Source organism: Triplophysa rosa, linkage group LG22, assembly GCF_024868665.1.
Source record: "Triplophysa rosa linkage group LG22, Trosa_1v2, whole genome shotgun sequence".
Taxonomy (NCBI): Eukaryota; Metazoa; Chordata; class Actinopteri; order Cypriniformes; family Nemacheilidae; genus Triplophysa; species Triplophysa rosa.
In genome coordinates this window covers 5,341,838-5,364,796 of record NC_079911.1, presented here as the reverse complement: position 1 = coordinate 5,364,796, position 22,959 = coordinate 5,341,838, and the positions used below count along the sequence as shown (strand labels likewise).

The 22,959-nt window shown below is 38.3% G+C and overlaps 1 protein-coding gene across 6 annotated transcripts in view; it reads right to left on the bottom strand.

Annotated features, from left to right (window-relative positions):
• Positions 1 to 22,959, bottom strand: part of strbp (spermatid perinuclear RNA binding protein) — a 117,344-nt gene that overhangs the window by 65,176 nt on the left and 29,209 nt on the right. For all 6 annotated transcript variants that reach the window (XM_057320599.1, XM_057320602.1, XM_057320603.1 and 3 more), the window contains exon 2: positions 15,209 to 15,275. The gene's annotated coding sequence lies outside the window, so the exon portion shown is untranslated. The remainder of the gene's footprint in view (positions 1 to 15,208; positions 15,276 to 22,959) is intronic.

The window sequence follows — 22,959 nt, the reverse complement described above, 5'->3', positions numbered from 1 at the left end:
ATGCGGCTAAGGCACACCAGCGGTCAGATCGCGAAAGCATTCGCTTAACCTTCGTATTTCAGCATGAAAGAGCAAAGGCGCACATACATTTACAGACTTATCCTCCAACTTGTACAAGACAAGAAAAAAACAAGCCTCTCTCAAGACCGCCCCTTGACCGACCTTCATCTTAGTAGAATGCCAACAGCAAATCCACCATCTCTTCTCGCTACTCTCTTTGACCGATATCAATTCTGTAATCGTTTTTCTATTTTACCGTCCTCGAGGGGAGGGGGGCTAGGGGTTAACTGGATTCTGGTAATAGGAGAGTCTGGATTTGTTGAATGCCCTGAGGTGGCGTTTCCACCAGATGAACATTTACAGTCTGACTTTGATGCAGGATAATGGGGCAAAGCTCACACCTGCCAAAGTTATGCTTTAAATATGAAATAAACAAGCCCTACTGAACCTAATTCTTGGATTTAAAAGCAGAAATAAAAGCTCATAAGATACATGTGGTTTTATCAGAAAGTGATCTTTAGAATCTGTTCTTTGATGAACATTTTACACACGTCATTTGAACGTTATTAAATGTTATGCACTTGCAACATTTCTTAAAATATATTACATTTTCACTTTCTTTTTGATCTAATTTTAAAAAGCCGGTGCTTTGCCATTTATTTAACAAACGTTTTTCGTTTAGAATTCCGTTCTTATTCGTTTCGATTTTTTTCTTTGCTGCGCTTACTCGTTTTTTAAATTTTTTGTCTGTTTACATTTTAAACTTTACTGACATTAAGGTTTTTTATATTCCTTTCTTATTTTTTTGCATGGTGTGTGCAGTGATTATTAGTTTTGGAAGGTCTGTGTTTAATATAAGCAAACGTCATTGACCTTTTTTGTAGTTTTGTGTTTTTCTATTAAGAAAGATATTGAAACCTCCATTAATTCAAGCAATTGCCGCTAATTCAAAACTGAAAGTAAAATACATCATGCGCACGGCCACACAGATCCCTCAAAGGAAAAGTGTTTTGACCAGAGGCACTGGCATGTCTCATTAGTATGAGGTTGCCAGATCAACGCCACACTTCTCTGCACACTGAATATTGGAAAGCCAGCTTAATGAATCTTAAACATGGCAGCCCGCACCTGCTCCCACTCTGAGCAACCTAAAAAAACACGCTTTAGTTAGGGTGTGTGCAATAAACAGATGTTTATTTCGTTGCTCTAAACATACAAACCATAAGTCTGGGAATGTTTGTGTTGTCCTGATGTTATTTCAAACTCTCAAAGGCAACCCGAGGAAATGCAGCCGTGTGTGTTTAGGTTAGTGGTCACAATCACAGTATACACAGTTGCATTTTGTTTAAATGTTAATGCTTATCAAACTGTTTACTTCAGAGGAATTTTAACCCGTTTAACTGGATCTATTAGTGTTTTAAACACACATGCTATGTACAGTGGGAATCAAAGGTCTGATTGTTTTCATTAAAATAGTAAAACTAAAACCCCCCCAAAAAGAAATCAAATCATTTATTTTAAAATTGCATTTAATAAAAAGCAAAATTAACATTTAATGGTTTTAAATTTTCTAGTTTCTAGAAGTTTTCTAATAACCTGCACACATGCACACTTGAGTATTCTAGCTCTGGGGGAGCACCACGGCAGAATAACACGCTTCTCGGGGCGAGTGCTGTCTTACCCACAATCCCCGTGAACACGCATGCAACAACCAAACACATGCCTATGCACAGGCCCAGAAAGCCAAAAAACAAGTTTTTCGCTTCATGTACTGTAGCTTTATATAACCAAATTTTATGGATGTTGCTGTTGTTGCACAATATACCAGTGCTACAATAGTACTGGTTTTATATGCATGCAGTAGCCAAATATATCAGTTCCAAAATGTTCTAATGAACACAGAGAAAGATATTTGGAAGAATGCTTGTAACCAAACAGTTCTTGGACCCCATTGACTCCCATAGTAAGAAAAATTATAATGGTAGTCATTGCCCCAGAACTGTTTGCTTTCCTACATTCTTAAAAATACCTTCTTTTGTGTTCATCAAAACATAGAAATGTATACAGATTTGGAAGAACTTGAGGGTGTAAATGTAAATAAGACAAATGAAGACAGCATTTTCATTTTTGGGTGAACTGTTCCTTTTAGCAGAGTCCACAGTATGATATTCTGCGCATGTGTCGAGCTCGTCCATTTGGTTGAGTATGATTTGGAAGCTGCGCAACGCGTGTGGAAGTAGAAGGTGAAAGCAAAGAGCGAATCGTAGTAATGCGCTCAGGTTGTGTGTGAACTTGTCAATGACGAACTGAACCATGCGCGTCAGCAGGAAATATCAGTGACGCGTGACCCACGCAGTTGACTAATCACACACACACAGCCTACACTGGTGAGCTCAAGATCTACTCGTCTTTCCACATGAAATAACAACTGGAAGAAATTCAAAATTTGCAGGTCGTGCATGCGCTAGTAAAAATGCTCACGCTAGTGTTGTCACGGTACCAAAATTTCAGTAGTCGGTACAAATACCAGAAAAAATCCACAGTTCTCTGTACCAATTTCGGTACCAAAGCAAAACACCAGTACATGCTAATTGAAACACAATTTTATTAATAAAGCTCATTGTAAATATAAATGTATAGAAAGCAATGCCATTTTGTATACATGAAGTACACAAGTTAATTGTTGCTGAAACAGTTGTGTGCTCTCTGCTGATGCTGATGAACATCCTCCTCAGTCTGCTGCTGTATAAGACAAATAGAATAAACTTCAGTAAGTCAACTGACTGAACAAACATGCATATGCAATATTAAAACAAACCTCAGTTTTTATACTGCATTTACACAAGATTACTTACATTAAGGTAACTGTATATTAAAATAATAAATGCAACAGATATATTTTTCTTTAGTTTAAATGTGGCTTTTTAAACCTAATAGAGTTATCTATCCAAGACATACACATTGCTAGTCATACAGTTAGTATAGTTTTCTAGCACATAGATTTCAGATAGGCCTATATAAAATAGGTACAGTAAACCCCATCCTGTCCTCCCATTTATTTTACCCCATTACAGTTATAAAAGCATTAAATGGTTAATAAGGACACTTGACTGGATTAGCATTGGCACAAACAAATTAACACGCAAACAGGGACGTTTATTTTAACGTAACCTTTAACTTAACATATGCTACAAAATTCATAATGCAAACGCGAACAGAATTTGAAACTTACCGCTTGAATTGTTAACTTAAATCCGGATGCTTCCTCATTTCACCACAAAACTCTGTTCGTTTTCTTCGTGATATGACTTTAATCTGACGTATTTCTGCGCGCATCTCTTGTGGATCGGAGCCGCGCTTATCCGCTCATCACGTCTTGCTTCTATGAAAAGTTTCCGACTGACAACCTGTCAGACAGAGCATCAGTACTCGGTACGTCGGTGCTACCGGGTCTTACGAAAATTAGGTACCGACAACTTTTTTATTTTTAGGTACCGACTTGGACCCGAAGTACCGGTACTTTTGACAACACTAGCTCACGCCGTCTTGAAAACTGTTCACAAAAAGCGATTTGGTCACAGTCTGGAGCTCTGATATAATTGTTTTTAATATTTTGGCAGATGGCCATCTAGCAAACTGATATTCCGCCAACCCCCGCCCCCGAAGTCATCGTCTATCGCGATGTTTCACTGTAGGCATCATCCGATGCCAATTTGGTAGACATCGCCCAACCCTGGTACCAAAGATGAACATAAACAATGTCCACCACATATCCATTTCTGACATTTAACTAAAATAAAACGGCAAAATGAAACTACTAGCTAGGACAAAAATCCATAGATATCACTGTTAGTTCACAGTGGTGTTAAACACTTTCTCAGACAAGCGGATGTGTTGAGTTTTTTAATAAAGCATGCATGTGTTTGATTCAGTCAGATTTGACAATATTCAAGTCTGTCATCATCTCTACTGCTTGACATCCCGGAAATACAGCACCCAATACAAAGACAAAGCACTAAAATAAATTTTGTATCAAAAAGACAGTATTTTGTGTTAAACCCCTGCCCCTACATTTATATATTTTGTTCTAGCGCTTAGAATTGTTAAGAGTCATATATTTAATGTGCTCCAAAACACTCAAGCTAGCAGTGCACCTTGCGGAGGTAAATTTAGCTCAAATAAAAATAAACACTCTTGTCAGCTCAAGCAGATGGATGAATTAAATAAACAGACCAGTCTGTTGAAAGGAAAATGAAAAATATGCCAAGGTGCCAGTATGAAGTCCATTAGTGACAATATGCGCAACGCAAACAAAAAAAATCAACGCAAATCATCCCCAAAAAACAAAAATGCAAACTTGTCCATTTTAAGGAAGCATTCCTGTCACCTCTGATGCTGACTTGATTCTTCCTGGAATCCCGGGAGAAGTCTTGATTAAAAAACGGCCTATGTTTAAGTGAAAATGCGAGAGAAAGTTTGGTATGAAAGTACAGCTTCACACATTTGTTGATGATTTGGCAGTGCTGCGAGAGAAAACGCTGAACATGCTTTCGAGACGATGGACGCCATCAATAACCGAATAACCGCAATATCAATATTTAAGATGGAGGGGTGCTGCTTGCTGACTTGAGGTCAAACCTGGAGGGACGGAAGCGAGGGAACTGAGGCTAACAAGGATCAAGAGATTACTATGGAGGGAACGCAGAGACTAGTAAGTATCGTGGGAAAAGAAGACATTTCGTTCTAACAGACTTTTCAGAATTTTTGCACAAACACTTGATAATTCATTACTTTCACCTCTTTGGTGACTCACTTTCCTCGCTCTTTTCTCATTTGACTCACTTCCTCAATTAACTTCGGATGACATAACATGACACCGAAAAACAGATGCATCCTAGATCCACATCCATGCATGATCCATCAAAGCAAACGGTTCTCAAGCATAATTCAACATTTCAGTATATGAATCAACTGTATTAGAATGATGTCTTTTAGGATTAAAACACTTTCCCACCATAATGTGCGTGAAAATAACAACATTTGAAGGGTTATTTTGCCTCAAAGCATGTGGCATTTTTTTCTTTACTGGGTTAGAAAACTATATTCATAGAAAATCTTTATATTCATGTTATAGCCAAATCAAGCACAATAAATAAATAAAGGTGGAAACAAATGACCAAAAAAATTCCCAACAAACATTAGAAAACTCAAACCATGGTTCTTCTATGGCATTGTTCAGCACCTTTATTATTAAAATTGTAAAAAAAATTAACATACTCTTTAACATACTTTAGCTTTAAAACCAAGAGATTACAAAATAAGCATGACCATATTGTCTTAATATCTCTTTTCAGGCAGATCTACTTTACTTCACTAAATGCTTAAGACATCTAACATAAAATCAATAAACGCACTGACCAGGTTATACAGCACTGACAGCCGATACATAAACCTGATATACAATACTGCCGTTTCGTTCGGTTTCTTTCGTTCCGCTAGCGTTCTTCAAATGAAGTAGCCCAGGTTCAATGAAGAGATGTTACAAACTGATTTCCTCTATGAACTTCGTTGAGGACAACACACCCATGCAGGCATAAATCCACACATCTCCCTAAATCCATCTTCTGCCACAAAGCATTTTATTCTGAAACTCTTAAGTACACAAGCAACAAATGCAGGAACAGAACAATTGTCCAGGTATTAAAAATACAGTAAGTGTGTGCAATGGCTGTATAATGTAATGGATGGTAGAGTAGCTTCCATGGACTTAAGCCTAAAGGCTATTACTAAAAAAATATATCTCAGCTCAAGAGATTATCTCTGGTTTTACACTTTCTCTTTTACATGTTTAGGTTCAACAACCTCGAAAAACACCAAAGGAACTCTCAACTGTAGTTGTGCACAAGTAGAACTCTTAAAAACATCATGCATTGTTAGGGACGCAACTGTAGTTTTATTAAAGGGGTGATATGACACGGCTAAAACAAATATTATCGTTTGTTTTATATGTAATTCAATGTGTATACACGATTTAAGGTTCAAAAACGTTGTATTTTCCACATACCGTGCATGTTTGTATCTCCTCTTTGCCCCGCCTCTCTGAAACACTCATATTTTTTAAGAAGCTCATGGCTCTGAAAAGCGAGGTGTGCTATGATTGGCCAGTTAACCAGTGTGTAGTGATTGGTCGAATACTGCAAGCGTGTGATTGAAATGTAACGCCTCTTACCATATCTGGAACATCAGGTTCCTAAGCAATTGTACTGACAGGTACGCCTTACTTGCGTATACATTTGGGCGGTCTTAGTCAAATCATAACACGAACTGACGTAGATTTGTGGGAGTGTGGTTACACGAGGCGTTTCAGGCAGGTCTGGGTGAGCATTCGCTTTTAGATAGAATGCATCTTTTGTTCCGACACTTTAATTTTTGCAATTTTACGTGTCTAGTACATGCATGGGCAACTTATAACGTAGTTGCGCCATATAACCCCTTTAAATTACAAACTGTAGCCTTAAGCTGGCACCTGCACTGCTTTAACCGTAAGTGACATCATTTAAAAGTCAATCAAATCTCAATTATTTGTATAACAATCTCCAAGCAAAATTTTATAATTGTGACAAACAAAAAGACAAATGCACAAGCTGGAGTTGAATGATAGTGACAAACAAAAGAGCTCTACAGACTTCCCAGGATGCTTTGTGCCTTTGCTGGCTTCGGTAACACTTTGAAAGAGCTAAAAATATAGCTGCCATGTTACAAAACAAGTGCTTATTATGAAATCCTTTTAGAATGGATTAGGTCTATTGAGACGTCTTAATGGAACATGAGAGGAACGTTTAGTTTATATAAATTAGTTTTAGTTTCTTTTTTACTATTAAATTGTAATATATAGCCTATGACTTTTATTTTGGCAGGTTGTCGGAAGACGCTTATTTTTTAATATGTCTGTTTCTTCACTCAAACAATAACATGTTCATGAAATAAACTCTCAGAGCAACTCTGGAGGTGAAGTTCATGTGTTCATGTCCTCATTCAGCGCAGACAAATTTATGAGCATCACGCATGTAGCACGTTAAACAGTGCAGTTCATTCACGCAGACACGCAGAACAGACAGATGACGTGTAAATAACAGGATTCGGCGTCCACAAGACCGCATCTAGTTTGATCGACTCAATGCAACAGGAAAACAAGTTTCACTCGCAAAATAGACTAAAACTAAGTAAAATAGCAGTTCACCATTTCAATAAGCTATCAGTTATTTATCAGCATGAGTCATACGTGTGAGCATGTGATCAGACTAAAATGTGTGTGTCTCACGGTGAATGCGTGAGACTTGAGAGCCCTGTAACATGAATAGAGTTTAGCGGGCTGTGCGTCAGTAATAACGGTCCGTGGGGAAACGCAGCGCTCCGTGTGTACTGTAGTTAAATGGATTAAACGAGGCTTCGAGGCAACAAAAATTGCCTCGATGATTTTTTGAATTCGAATTACTCGAGTTAATCGAGGAATCGTTTCAGCCCTATCAGTCATACAGATCTGGAATGACAAGGTGGTGAGGAAATGATGACAGAATTTTTATTTTTGTGGAGGAAGACATTAAAGTGTGAGAAAAATGAGAGAAATAAAGAGCAGGTCACAGAACATTTGAAACACTGCTGGACATGAAAAAGAAAATATTAGATGGAAATACAAATGTGTGTGTGTATACGCAAACATGTGTGTGAACGTGAAGGTTAAGTCAACTCAACACTTTGTATCCCGCTGATAAATCAAAGTGGCTCTTCAGAGCCGAGACCGCAGTGGAACACACCACTATGGGGAACCACAAAATCATCTTTATCGTCCTGTTTCCTTCACACAGACCTAAAAGAGACGATGCATGACAACTAGGCCTGTCGCGATAGTCAATTTATCGACTTATCGTGCGATATATAAACTTGACGTCAGTAGTTTTTGACGATGCAATATATCGCCATAGTGTTTACATTTGCATGTTACATTTGTTTACATAAAAATCAATGACAGTAACATTTTAGCCGATCGTGCAGTCTCTGTTAGCGCCGCCCTGTATCTGTGTATCAAAAGCGGGGCTCGCACACACACTCACAATCACACATTCACACGCGTGCGCACAGTCACACACATGGGGTGGACAGCAGCAAGTGAAAAGATGCTACGGATGCGAAAAACGCAGAAAATCTAACCCAGTCCGAATTTTCCCCCTGCATGTACAGGTACATTATAACGTTGTGGTTTAGAATGTATGGAAGGCTGATTCCTTTCAATTCTTGAACAATTCTTTCACTATTTTAAGGAGCAATAAAAAAAATTAATTTAATATGATTACACTTGTACTATTTATAATTATTTTAACATTTTTGTTCAGTTTTTCTTAAGAAATGGTACAAATATATTAATTTACAACGTGAATTAACAATTCAGATTCAATTGAAATGAATTGTGACCAAACAGCAGATTTCACAATTCAAGTGAAATAAATAGAAATAAAAATACTAAATGCAAATAATAAAATGCGAGTGACCACATAATTCGGCATAGTTAGGTTAGCAACACAAACAAGACCACACTTTTGGTCGCCCGCTGCTAAGCGATGTGAAATCCTGAAGCACGACCATTTAAAAAACGACTGCCCTTAAATAAATCAACATGGTACATTGAACTCTTTCATTTTTAAAAAAGCAAAACAAATCGTGTTAGCCATGATATAACCTCTTAAAAGGACCCTTATATAACGGCATGAGGGTCACATCGCTCTCTCCTCTCACCCTCTCTTTCTCTTTTCAGGCTCACGCTAACACGCAGGGCGGAGTTCTGCCACAGCTCGTCGGTCGAGCCGCATCCAACCTTGAGCCGTCATGGCTCGGGACCATGAGCACCATCTGCTCGTGCTGAAATCAACCCAGCACGCTGCACCCTGCTACACAACACTGCATCTCCAGCACGCATGTGTATGCGTGTGTGACCCGGGCAGAAATGTCTCTGGAGTTCTGTTTGTGAAGATGGCGCGATGGTGCGGAACAAACTCGGAATGTGTGTTTGTGTAAAAAGAGGAATTTGGGTAAAGAGTTTGGGTTTGTGCACTCGTATCCGCCGCATAACCTTCAGCTGCCAAGTCGCAGCAGATCACTGAATCCATTCATTCCAGGTCAATTTGGGCATGTTACTTGACAACACCAATTCATTAGCACAAACCTTCTCTCTCTTTCTGAATAACTCCATCTCTTCCTCCAACACGCTTCAGTATCCAGCGGTAAGCATAGCGCACAATGCACTGGGACATGCAGTCTACGGTCAATTCGACTAAGTGCTGTTGTAAATATTTCAGCGCTAGTCTCTCCCGGTTGCTTCTCCTCATTCTCCTTTGCTCAGATTTGTTTATCTTGCTCTTTTTTGTTTGAGCGCATCTCCCTCTGAGCCCTCCGATCTCGAACATGAATTTTTGGCATGTCTCTAAAACACAAATTCAGCAGTCTGGGTTCTTAGGGGCAACCATTACAAGTTTAGTATTTTTAAAAAATGAAAAGGAAGCATTAATGGATTTTTGGGTATCAACAATGCTATAATTAAAAAATATTCATGAAAAAACAAACACAAAAAACAGATGAAAAAAAACCCTGAAGAGATTGTAATCAAAATGTTTTCAAATCAGAAATTTAAAAAAATTCACAATTGTTTTTATAAGTCAAAAAGCTAACGTCAAATTGGAAATAACAATTAAGTTTTAGATTTAAGTTTTTTTTTTCGTTTTCGGAGTTATTGTTGCTTGCATCAGTTCTGTCAGGTGCATCTATAGACTGACAGAATAAATTTAATAAACCTTTTCCATATTTTAGATTTAAAACAACTCAATTACACAATACAAGCTTTATTTCTATAACACATTTAAAACAACTGTCGTTGAACAAAGTGTTTTTCTTTTTTAATAAAAGTTCATACAAAATCAAAATATATATTTTTTAATAATGATAAAACTAAAAGCTGAAAAAACTTTGGTCAGAAACAAAAGCCATACCAAAAATATACGTCTTCTGTCTCGATTTAAAAGCATCCACAGACGGGGAAGTTTTTATATGCATTGGAAGAGGGTCCCATAAGCGAGGGGGAGCCACCGAAAAAAGCCCCGTCACCCTTTGATTTTAAATTATTAGGTTGATCTCACTGCTTATTTAAATAAAACGTTTTTATTAAAAAAAAAATTTATTACTTTTTAACCAACTAAACTAACCAAGTGACTTCTGAAAAGAAACTAATATGAATTTGACATAGAAATAGTATTGATAATATTATTTAAAATAAAACACAAAATGCAAGTATTACCCAGGTTAGCAAGGCTGACAGAACGTGTGCATTTATTGTAACGTCCACATGTGTGCTTTCATGACCTCAGGTGCACATCTTGTACCTCCCAACACTGTGTACATGAAAGACGGGGAATTCATGCCTGAGGCCCTAAAGTTCACTGGTGTGGAGAGGTTTATGTTGGGTTTGTGTGTGCCTACTATTGTGTAAAGAGTGTGCTGATAAACATATCAAACCGTAGTCAGTCACATGACTTCGCATCATTTGTCACATGACCACAATACACACTTATTTTGCACACTGAACACAGATGCACACATGATGTTGCAAGTGGAGTTCAGTCATCAGCAGTGTTGTTTGATCAAAACATCTTATATGGCTGTAATTTTCAATAACATGGTAAAAAATTATACAAATATGTTGATGCTCATGAGCTCTATGTGTGTGTATAGAGCGTGATGGGAGACCGCTGTGTGTAAGGAGGTGAAAAACAGCTCGCCTCAGCAAAGTGCTGAATTCCTAACTGAGTTCATTGACCTCAGGGGCCGCAGTTGTACCAGCCGTACAGACGAGACAGGAGGATGTGTTCATTTCTCTCTGTATGTGTGTCTTTCCTTTCCAAGCTGCAGTTTTGACCCCTGACCTTATATCCAGAACACACTACTCTAGTCTTTACATATTCATCACCTTTCATCCTGCATTACTGAGAGTGCTCATGGTCCGGCACCGAGTGTTCTGTAATGAATGCATTAGACTGCCTCTGCTCTGTTTATGAATGGCTTATCGGAGAGATTCTCTACTCCCAGGGTCGTATGTTCACTGGTCATTCCACCTTTATCTGGTTTTCTGGCTTGACACTATAAATGTCAAGCTCACATGACATATGTTTACCTGTGTTTATTTTTATTCATTTTATTATTTTATTTATTGCATTGAATTTTTTTTTATATAATTTTGTTATTAAGTTTAATTTGAGTTTTTATTATTTTATTTTATTTGAAATTAAAACGTATTTTTTCAATTTATTTCAATTTCATATGAACATTTTATTTAAATTACTTAATTTATATACAGTAAAACTATCGGTGATGGATGATGTCTATCAGCCCAACCCTAAATACAACGGTAATATTTGTACATGTATTTAGGAGAAGTTCCAAAATTCATTTTTATGTGATAACCATGATTTTTATCATAGTTTTCATGCGGCTTGTGTCATGTTGTATTTACCATTGCTGTTGGATGACTTTATGTCACTGCTGCGGTTATTCATTCCATTGATACCCCACATGAAATATTTCCAAGATTAACAAAATTATATAACACCAGTACCAAGTTCATTACTTTTTAGTACTAATGCTTATATGCACCAAGATTCGTAAAGTCAACAAAACTCAAAGAAAGAGAAACGAGAGCAAGAGAGGCAGACAGAGATCGCATGCTAAAATGGACAAAAAAAAGTGAGGCTCTGTGCCGGGATCATCCCGCAGGAATTGTCGTCATGGCTACATCCTTCCAGCAGCAGCTCCGTGATTCCCGGAGAGGGATGAATGGAAGACAGGAGGAGAGAGCGACAGAGAGAGATGCAGACAAAGGAGACGCAGACACACAGAACGGGTCTTATTGCAGTGAGAGATTGGAAACAGAGGCGTTGTGTGATAACTGACACAAGAGAAACTCAATCTAACAACAATTTCAGCATTACAAACACTCCCAACGCAACCTTCAGCCAGAGAGAATAAGATTGAAGGCTCAACGCATTTAACACAGTTTCAGAAAAAAATGAACAAACATGTCCATGACGTACTATGAAACAAGCAAGCAAGCATATTTTTTAAAGGAATAGTTCAACTTCAAAATTAGAATTCTGTTGTTATTTACTCACCGTGTTGTCATTTTATATCTGTGTGACTTTCTTTCTTCTGCAAAACACAAAAGAAGATATTTTGAAAAATGTTGGTAACCAAAAACTGGTGGTCCCTATTGACTTCTATAAGGACACAAAACCAATGCAAGTCAATGGGGACCATTGGTTTGTTGTTACCAACATTCTTCAAAATATCTTTTGTGTTCTGCAGAAGAAATTTAGTCATGCAGGTTTGAAATGACAGGAGGCCGTGTAAATGACAGAATTTTCATTTTCAAGTGGAAGTTCACCCTAAAATAAAAACTCTGTCATCATTTACTCACTCTCAGATTCCAAACCTGGTTCTGGTGAACACAGAGAAAGATATTTGGAAAAATGTCAGTAACCAAACAGATCTCATCCCCCATTTACTGCCATAGTAGGGGAAATAAATACTATGGGAGTCAATGGGGGACGAGATCTGTTTGGCTACTAACATTCTTCCCAAGATCTTCCTTTTTGTTCAGCAGAACAAAGACATTTGTACAGGTATGGAACAACCTGAGGCCGAGTACATGACAGAATTTTCATTTTGGGTGAACTGTCGCTTTAAGACAACATGCACAGATTAAACATGCACAATACATTTAATTAAAAAGTCAATTAGATTCAATTGTTCATATTTGTGTGTGTACAGTATGAGCAAACACACCGACCAGAAATGGCCGTTGGAACAGCCCGTGGCTAAGCAAACGCGCATGTCTCATGTATATCTGTGTTTATCTGTATTCATCAGGAACGGCTGGTGACTCTGTGAGTCTCAGCAGTCGATCGTTTTTAATCAGAAACCAAAGCAGCTTGTGGCAAGCGTTCGCCTCTCTGAGTCACAGCTCATGTTTATGTCTTCCACTGAAGAGACGTTCAAGACATACCTGCTCGACTGACTTCAAACGCATCAGACAATGATGAAAAACAGATATGAGACCGGGGGGACGAGAAAGAGCAACAACAAAAACTGGCAGAACACAAAAGCTGCACAGTGGAATATAGTGGCACAAAGTATTTGACAGGGATTGACAGAAAGAGAGAGAAACCTAAAGAGATAAGGCACTTTTTTGGACAGGTTGCAAAATCATGTCTGAACCTCACGAGACATTTTTCTTTTTCAAGAAATATATAAATCGCGTTGTGTGGTTTGACGAAAAAGGAAAAGAAAAAAGAAAAAAAGGAAATTAAAAATGCAGTCTAACTGAATCAGAAGTGTGTTGCTAGGCACTTGCTAGGGTGATCAGGGTGGTTACTAGGGTTTTTAGTGTAGAATAAACTGAAATCGTATACTTTCATACTGTATAGTAGGCGAACTGTACATTGGAAAACTCAGTATGCAAAAAAACAGTAGTTGGAAAATATATTTGTATGCACCGGATGAATACTTTTCTATCCCATGATGCCACAAACGCCACCAAATTCAAAATGTTAATAAATTAAAAATATTTCTCCAAGTGTTCTTTCCCAATGTTAGTGATGAACGAAGTAAGAAATGAATTTAAGAACATTTTTGTAAATTCATTGAAATTACACTAAATGCAGTAAGAGAACATAAACACCTTTTAAATAAAGGATGCATGAATGTGGCAAAAAATGACCATTAGTTACATTCAAACGGCAGATGTACTGAAACCGCAGCGAGAGACGCAGGCTGCCAAAGTCACAGCTTTTTCAAGGACACTGCGGCGAAAGAGAGTCTGTGTGTTTGATGGAGAGAGATGAGCGCGCAGGAATATGAGAGGCAGCCAGGGAATACACCCACGTGGATCGGCCGTACCGCAAGCATGTGTGTCAGCGCGTGGGGCTGGGGCTTTCGGATACGGTCTGAATAGCAACCCAGGAGGGTACAAGAAAGATGGCACCGGATTGTGTCAGACGACCGGAAGGTTGCTTTGTTATTCTACATTCCTAATGATTTAAGGGAGAACAGGTTTAAGTGTTCACCTGACCTGCCCAGCTTTATAGGTCCCCAACCAGCTAAAAAATCCCCAAAAACAGAGAGAATTTGGAACGGCAACATATTCCTGAACTAAGCAACAGAAGCACACTGAGCCAAAGACGGCAGACCTGAAACATTACAATGTCTGAGTGGTTAATTTTGGCATCGGACAAGACAAAATCAATGCCACCCACCACCACTACTTTGTTATTTTTGCTCCGAGCACTTCACTTCGCAATTCTAACTTAACAGCCGTGATAAATTGCCTTTATCTGTGCCAGCGGATGGTTGAACCGAAAATGAGTCAATGAATCCCTTTGTGGACACAAAGTGGTGCCATTACTTTGCCGATAGACTGTGTTTGGTCTCTAAAAGGTGTTTAACACTTATCAGTAAGGATGAAACCCAAAGTTAAGGCGGCATGAATACATCAACATGACTGAAAAATAAAACATGTATTTCAGCTCCGCATACAAATTATCGTTCACATGCAAAGCTTCTTTCCGATACAGAATCCAAAGTGGATGGCTAAGACGGAAACAAGCGTGTAAACTCACAATCCCCCACAGCGTCCAACAGGAACCCGTCCAAGTGCCCTGATGGACTTTCCAGGTTACAGTCAAACAAAACAATCTTGGGCCAGCCCCAGCCCTTTACATTTTTTGAAAGCCATAAAACGCTCTTAATAACACATCCATGCACCATTAACCCCAAAGGGTCATATATAGCGAGAGCAAATGATTTCTTACATTTACGCATTTGGCGGATGCATTTTTTCAGAGCGACCTGGACTGCATTCAAGTTTTACATTTGAGCAGGAGGGGGTTTAAACCCAGGGGCCACAGTGACTTGACTACCCCGGACTAAACATTCCCAAAGCAAGGAATGATGGAGATTTTTTGGATGTTCTATACTATAGCCAAGCATGTTCTCAAATTAAATCACAGTGGACGGATGACCCGAGGGGGTTCGGTGGTCTCAAGCACTACTGATTTATGCATCTCGCACTAGCCTGACCCCCTCAGATAAGCTTGAGAAAGAGTTCACCTACCGTCAACAGTTACTTCCGGTCCTCTCCAGCACCTGCTCACAGAAGACAGACGCTGGTGTCTCGGGACCTGTAGAGAAAGAAAAACATTTATCAGTCTGTTCACAGACAATTGTGGTGAAAATAAATGTGGAATGATACACTGAGCGATGGTATTCTTTGGAGAAATTTTTTTTTTTGGCTCAAATAAAGTACAAAACTACAAGCAAAGCGCTCGTGGAGTGAGACAGTTAATGGTTGTAACAGACTACGCACTTTAATGCTCCTGCCTGTGCGTTTGAATGCATGGGGTGGGCTGCTTTTGAACATCACCTCCCAGCACTCCGTGCGTGGTAGAATCTGTCTACCATCCTGCTGGTCTCCATCGAGCGAGTACAAACACTAGCACTCCCTTTATCGCACTGACCCTTTGGTTGTTGTTCATCGCACCGTGTGAGATACAGACCGTGAGAAGGAGATAACGCAACGGTTCTGAACTCATGTTCTCGTGATCATGCTTCATCACGCTGCGTGGGGACAGAGTTGCACATGCTGCCGGAGGCGGAAAGGTAAATGACGCGACCCGGCAGCTCTGTAAACAATAACTCCAGCTGGTGCTGCTGGAGTGACCATCTACTATAGAAAATACATTTCCATCAGAGAACGTTGTGACAACCCATGGTATGATACCCAAACGCTGCACTGCTGGCCCATGATTAGGATTTGGCAAATGAGAAACTGTTCTTTATCACAATAGGTTCCATTCAAAAGAAAAATCATCCCTGTAGGCAAGACAATGGTCTGTAAACAGAAACTCATTCTCTCCCATTCTAAATTTAGCAGTCAGTCTCTAGTGGGCACTCGATGGATTCAACAGAGGACTCTTGAAATTGACCAACCGTGTGTTTCATGCTTCACCTCCGTCAATGGGCATCAGGCCAAGACTTAACTGTCAGTGGTGTTGCACGGGGCTTTCCGTAGGAACAGCACGCTTTATTGTTTGATGATAAATACATCACTGAAAATTATTTTTGCCGGGAGACAATAGACGTAGACACTGGTCCATCTCTAATCTCGCCAATAGAAAATTAATCTGCATGGCACTGTGCCGCACTGACTGTGCTCATGAGCCCTACAGCACCGTTTATCAAAGGACAGGATGGGTGGGGAAGATAAAGACATTGAAGAGGGACATTGAGATCAGGAAGATAAAAAAGGAAAGTTAATTAAGCAAATGAAGGAAGAATAAAAATGTAAAACAATAAAGATAAACGCAAGTAAGGAAGGAAGTAATGAAAGAATAATACAAAGACAGAGTGAACAAGAAAACAATAAGAAAGTCAAACCAAAGGAAGGAAGGATGAAGGATGAAGGAAGGAAGGAAGGAAGGAAGGAAGGAAGGAAGGAAGGAAGGAAGGAAAAAGGACGGATAATAACAGAAAGAAAGAAAAATAAGAGTAAGGAAAAACATAAGACAAACAAGAGGAGAGGAAAGGAATGAAGGAAGAATGAAACAAACGAAAAAAAGGAAAAATAAGAGAAAGGAAAACAAAACAAAACAAAAGCAAAGATGTAGGAATGAAAAAAGAACTGATAAAAAGACAAATAAGAGGAAAGAATAAAGGAAGAAAGGAAGGAAGGAAGGAAGGAAGGAAGGAAGGAAGGAAGGAAGGACTTGACCAATCACAGCCTGTTTTCTGAGAATCGAGATGACGGTGTAAAATGTATAAAGCATTTTTAAAAATCGAAACATGAACACCCATTGTTTAGCACATTATAAACATAATAAAGACTATAAAGAAAAATAGGCAAAATAGGACCCCTTTAAATAAAGGGAAGGAAGGAAGGAAAAGGCCCATTAACACCCAACAACACGTATCAAAAACAAACCAAAAACAACTGCTTTTAACTAGTGTTAATTTTGTCAGCTATTTTTAATTTTAGTCTTAATTTTAGTCCCACGACGAATACACTTTTTAGTTTTTATCTTTCTTAGTCATCCTTGCCCTGTTCAACTGCTGACCAACTTTATGGAGATGCACATTTCATTTTCCAACAGGACTTGGCACCTGCACACAGTGCCAAAGCTACCAGTACCTGGTTTAAGGACCATGGTATCCCTGTTCTTTATTGGCCAGCAAACTCGCCTGACCTTAACCCCATAGAAAATCTATGGGGTATTGTGAAGAGGAAGATGCGATATGCCAGACCCAACAATGCAGAAGAGCTGAAGGCCACTATCAGAGCAACCTGGGCTCTCATAACACCTGAGCAGTGCCACAGACTGATCGACTCCATGCCACGCCGCATTGCTGCAGTAATTCAGGCAAAAGGAGCCCCAACTAAGTATTGAGTGCTGTACATGCTCATACTTTTCATGTTCATACTTTTCAGTTGGCCAAGATTTCTAAAAATCCTTTCTTTGTATTGGTCTTAAGTAATATTCTAATTTTCTGAGATACTGAATTTGGGATTTTCATTAGTTGTCAGTTATAATCATCAAATTAAAAGAAAAAAACATTTGAAATATATCAGTCTGTGTGTAATGAATGAATATAATATACAAGTTTCACTTTTTGAATGGAATTAGTGAAATAAATCAACTTTTTGATGATATTCTAATTATATGACCAGCACCTGTATGTTTAGCTAAGACTGGCTGGTGGAAAGAAAATGTGACGCGCTTCCTGAGGCATTATCTCTTCATTCCCGAGACATCCGTGCCGACCGTCACCACAACACTTAAACATTTTTTCTTGCCTGTTTATTTTATGCTTTGGATTTATATATTATTTTAGTTTTTCTCCATTGTACAAAACGCCGCAAGTTCGTGAAAATGTGATAATATGTGAATGCAGGTGCTGTTGTTGATGTATTCGTTATGCTGCTGTTTGCATGTTAAAATAAATCTGTGAAAAAAATGTTTGTATATTTAACGTGTTTCAGACCCTCGTCAACTGTAGCTGTGTCTCATTTCGAAGTCTGCGTCCTCATGTCGCAGACTTGTCGCATGCAAAGAATGTCGCATGCGAAGGCGTATGCGGCGGACAAACACGACCTCCGGAGGACGCAGCCTTCGAAATGAGACGCAGCATGTATTTTTTTAATTCCAGTTTATTATTAGAATCTTATCGGTTAACAGTTAATGTTTGGATAAGGAGTGTTGGTTCTCGGTTAGGGAAATTAACCGAAATGAGCATCCCTACTTTACATATATTAAAATAAGATCAATAGCATTCGGATCAGTTCATTGACGATCTAAATGGGAGTGCGGACGTTTAGGAGGTTCTTGGTGCTATGCATTGATCAAGCTGCACTAAAACGCAAGCATTAGTAGAAATGTAATCAATGTACAGAGCTCCAATTCAAACATCAATAACGACACTCTTCTGTGAGCTACTATGATACATGAAAGCACTGCGCACTCAATTATCTAGAAAAACACATTTGTCCCCATCTCGAGGGAATAATGGCCACCTCATAAAGATAAAAGGCCATGGCCATTTATTTTATCTGCTTTCTGCCAGGATTACAAACTAATCAAGCTTTGAAAGACAGAAAACAAGAAATTAATAGCCAAAAACAGTATGCTATGAAAGCAATCCCATCATGCACTGCAATGCGGGTCTATATACAAACCCGATTCCAAAAAAGTTGGGACACTGTACAAATTGTGAATAAAAAAGGAATGCAATAATTTACGAATCTCATAAACTTATATTTTATTCACAATAGAATATAGATAACAAATCAAATGTTGAAAGTGAGACATTTTGAAATGTCATGCCAAATATTGGCTCATTTTGGATTTCATGAGAGCTACACATTTCAAAAAAGTTGGGACAGGTAGCAATAAGAGGCCGGAAAAGTTAAATGTACATATAAGGAACAGCTGGAGGACCAATTTGCAACTTATTAGGTCAATTGGCAACATGATTGGGTATAAAAAGAGCCTCTCAGAGTGGCAGTGTATCTCAGAAGTCAAGATGGGCAGAGGATCACCAATTCCCCCAATGCTGCGGCGAAAAATAGTGGAGCAATATCAGAAAGGAGTTTCTCAGAGAAAAATTGCAAAGAGTTTTAAGTTATCATCATCTACAGTGCATAATAGGCATGGGCGATATGGCCCTAAAACTCTATCACGATAATTTCTGGTATTTGTTGCGATAACGATAAAAATGACGATATAACCATAACGCCATCCACCGCTGTTTTTTGCGTCAAGTGATAGTAGCTGCATATGGAGGACTAAACCTGCAAAAATTATAAATAAATGAATGTATAAATAAATAAATATATAAACGAATAAATGTAATAATATGAAAATAAATACAGGAATGAATGGTTTGATAAAAAAAAAAATTTGTTTTAGCTATTATTGATCTTAGCTTTAACTTTTCTTTTCATTTTTTAAATTGATTTGTTATTTTTTGTGTCCATTTTTAATTATTTTTAATTATTATTATTTTTTATTTTTAGATTATTTTATTTATCATTTCCTTTTATTTTTACATTTATTTATTTATATGTTTATTTATTTTTATATTTATTTATTATCGCATGTATTTATTTCCACTTTTATTTATTTATTCTTGAATTTATTCTTACTTTTCTGTGTCTTGTATGATAATTAGATGGGTTGGTCTTGCCTACTATTGGTTCAGCGTAGATTGAAGCGTTTGATCGATTACTCTTGACTTGTTTTGGACTAACGTCACGTCACTCACTGATCGTTTGCTTCGTGTATAACGTTAAGTAACTATGGCGGGCGCACAATTAGCTAGAGAGTTACAGCATTTAGCCAATGAAGTCGATAACCATGCATCAAATGACTATGTGTCATTCAGATTAGATGCATTTATTGATGATTTATTACAGATTGACGGCGAGATAAATGACAAAGTTCTCCCTCGGTTGTTAGCCTCTTTGCAGCACATTCAAAGTCTGTGCGAGTCAGAGGGTGCTATGGTGGTGTTACAGTTCAACTGGTGAAAATCATAAAGCAGTTCAGAAGCCTCTGATGTATGCATCTCTGATGGTATGGGTTGCATGAGTGCGTGTGGCATGCAGCTTCCAATGGGACTCTGTATATCAACAATTCTGATCATTTAGATTATACCTTCTAGGGCTGAAACGATTCCTCGAGTAACTCGAGTTATTCGAATACAAAAAATCATCGAGGCAATTTTTGTTGCCTCGAAGCCTCGTTTAATCCATTTAACTACAGTACACACGGAGCACTGCGTTTCCTCACGGACCGTTATTACTGACGCACAGCCCGCTAAACTCTATTCATGTTACAGGGCTCTCAAGTCTCATGCATTCACCGTGAGACACATGCATTTTAGTCTGTTCACACGCTCACATGTATTTCTCATGCTGATAAATAACTGATAGCTTATAGGGCTGTGACGGTTGCCGTAACAACCGCACCACCGTGGTGGTAAAGTGCCATGACTGTGGCGAACTGCCACTGGCGGTAGTGCACATCACTCTGACAAATATAGGTGTAATAAATATGAGAGTTGCGATAACGATTGCTAGTTGTAGCCTTTCAGTTGTGGATGGTTTTATTTAAAAGATTTTAAATTAACAGAAATTATTGGCATACGTTTCCGTTGGTGCGTTCGAGCGCAGGCCTGCACGACAAAACCTAGGTTATTCTGCGGGTTATGCAATGGATCTTGTTGTGAAATGAACAGATACGTAAAATCAAAACTGGCTATGACCCGCTTGCTTAGTGTCGGAGCGCGCGCAGGTTTTGCCGCGGTTGCGGAGAGACATCTATTCATTTGCGCTCCTGTGCACATCTTCTGAACGCGCATTTAGTGCAGCTGTACACATTTTAATCTGGACAATGTCAACAAGTAAGTTTCACATCAACGAGTCGGAAAAAGTAAAGTTTTTATGGCAATCTGAATAGGAAAGCCAATGTAGGTTTAAACAGTTTGTTTCAAATGGAATTGTTAAGGACTGTAAGGGTTAATACGCCACTGACTGAAGTTACTGCAACAAGAGCTTTTTTATTTAGTATTTAGCTTTCTTATATCATTTAAGTTTTCATTATTTACTGATGTTTATTTAAATGTTTTATATGCTGTAGTGTGCCGTTTCACTGATGGATTTGCGCGTTAAACATTGACGGATGTTTCATCCTCATTTATTTCAGATATCATATTTCAATTATTTAACAATTTCAAGTATTTAAATAAGGTCTATATTTCTCTTCCACTCGTCATGTGGTTGCTACACGCAAATATAATAATATAAATATTATTTATATAAATAATATACATTTCTCAACCACCGCACGGTCGATTTGTCTATTACCACCGCGGTGGTAAAAAACTGTCACCGTCACAGCCCTAATAGCTTATTGAAACGGTGAACTGATATTTTACTTAGTTTTAGTCTATTTTGCGAGTGAAACTTGTTTTCCGGCTGCATTGAGTCCATCAAACTAGATGCGGACTAGTGGACGCCGAATCCTGTTATTTACACATGTCATCTGTCTGTTCTGTGTGTCTGAGTGAATGAACTGCACAGTTTAACGTGCTACACGCGTGATGCTCATGAATTTGTCTGCGTCTGCGCTGAATGAGGACATGAACTTCACCTCCAGAGTTGCGCTGAGAGTTTATTTCACAAACATGTTATTGTTTGAGTAAAGAAACAGACATACTAAAAAATAAGCGTCTTCTGACAACATGCCAAAATAAAAGTCATAGGCTATTGTTTGAAATTATTATTTCCATTTTTATTCATGTTTCTTATTTATATATTTGTATTATATTGCATTTTGAATTTAATATGGCAATGGAATGTACTAAATGGGTTTAGTTTTCACAGATATTAATGTATACTATTTCAGCAATAAAAACTAAAACTAAAAATTGTTCTAAAAAGGAAACAAATTAGTTGTTTTACTCATTTTAAGAGACCTGTCTTATTTTCTCTTGTATATTTAGTATTGCTTTTTAATAAAGAAAAAGTACTTATTATCCGAATACCCGATTAATCGATGGAAAATCAGTAGAATACTCGATTAGTAAAAGAATCGATAGCTGCAGCCCTAATATGCTCCCATCCAGACGTCGTCTCTTTCAGGGAAGACCTTGCATTTTCCAACATGACAATGCCAGACCACATACTGCATCAATTACAACATCATGGCTGCGTAGAAGAAGGATCCGGGTACTGAAATGGCCAGCCTGCAGTCCAGATCTTTCACCCATAGAAAACATTTGGCGCATCATAAAGAGGAAGATGCGACAAAGAAGACCTAAGACAGTCGAGCAACTAGAAGCCTGTATTAGACAAGAATGGGACAACATTCCTATTCCTAAACTTGAGCAACTTGTCTCCTCAGTCCCCAGACATTTGCAGACTGTTATAAAAAGAAGAGGGGATGCCACACAGTGGTAAACATGGCCTTGTCCCAACTTTTTTGAGATGAATTGATGCCATGAAATTTAAAATCAACTTATTTTTCCCTTAAAATGATACATTTTCTCAGTTTAAACATTTGATATGTCATCTATGTTGTATTCTGAATAAAATATTGAAATTTGAAACTTCCACATCATTGCATTCTGTTTTTATTCACAATTTGTACAGTGTCCCAACTTTTTTGGAATCGGATTTGTATACACGAGGTCTATATTTTTGTCATGAGTCTAATCTCCACACAAATGCGAAGAGCCACGCAGGATCTTCTGTAAAGTGAAATTCAATTAGTGCTTTCAGACGATGTCTCCCACACGGCGCTTCACGTT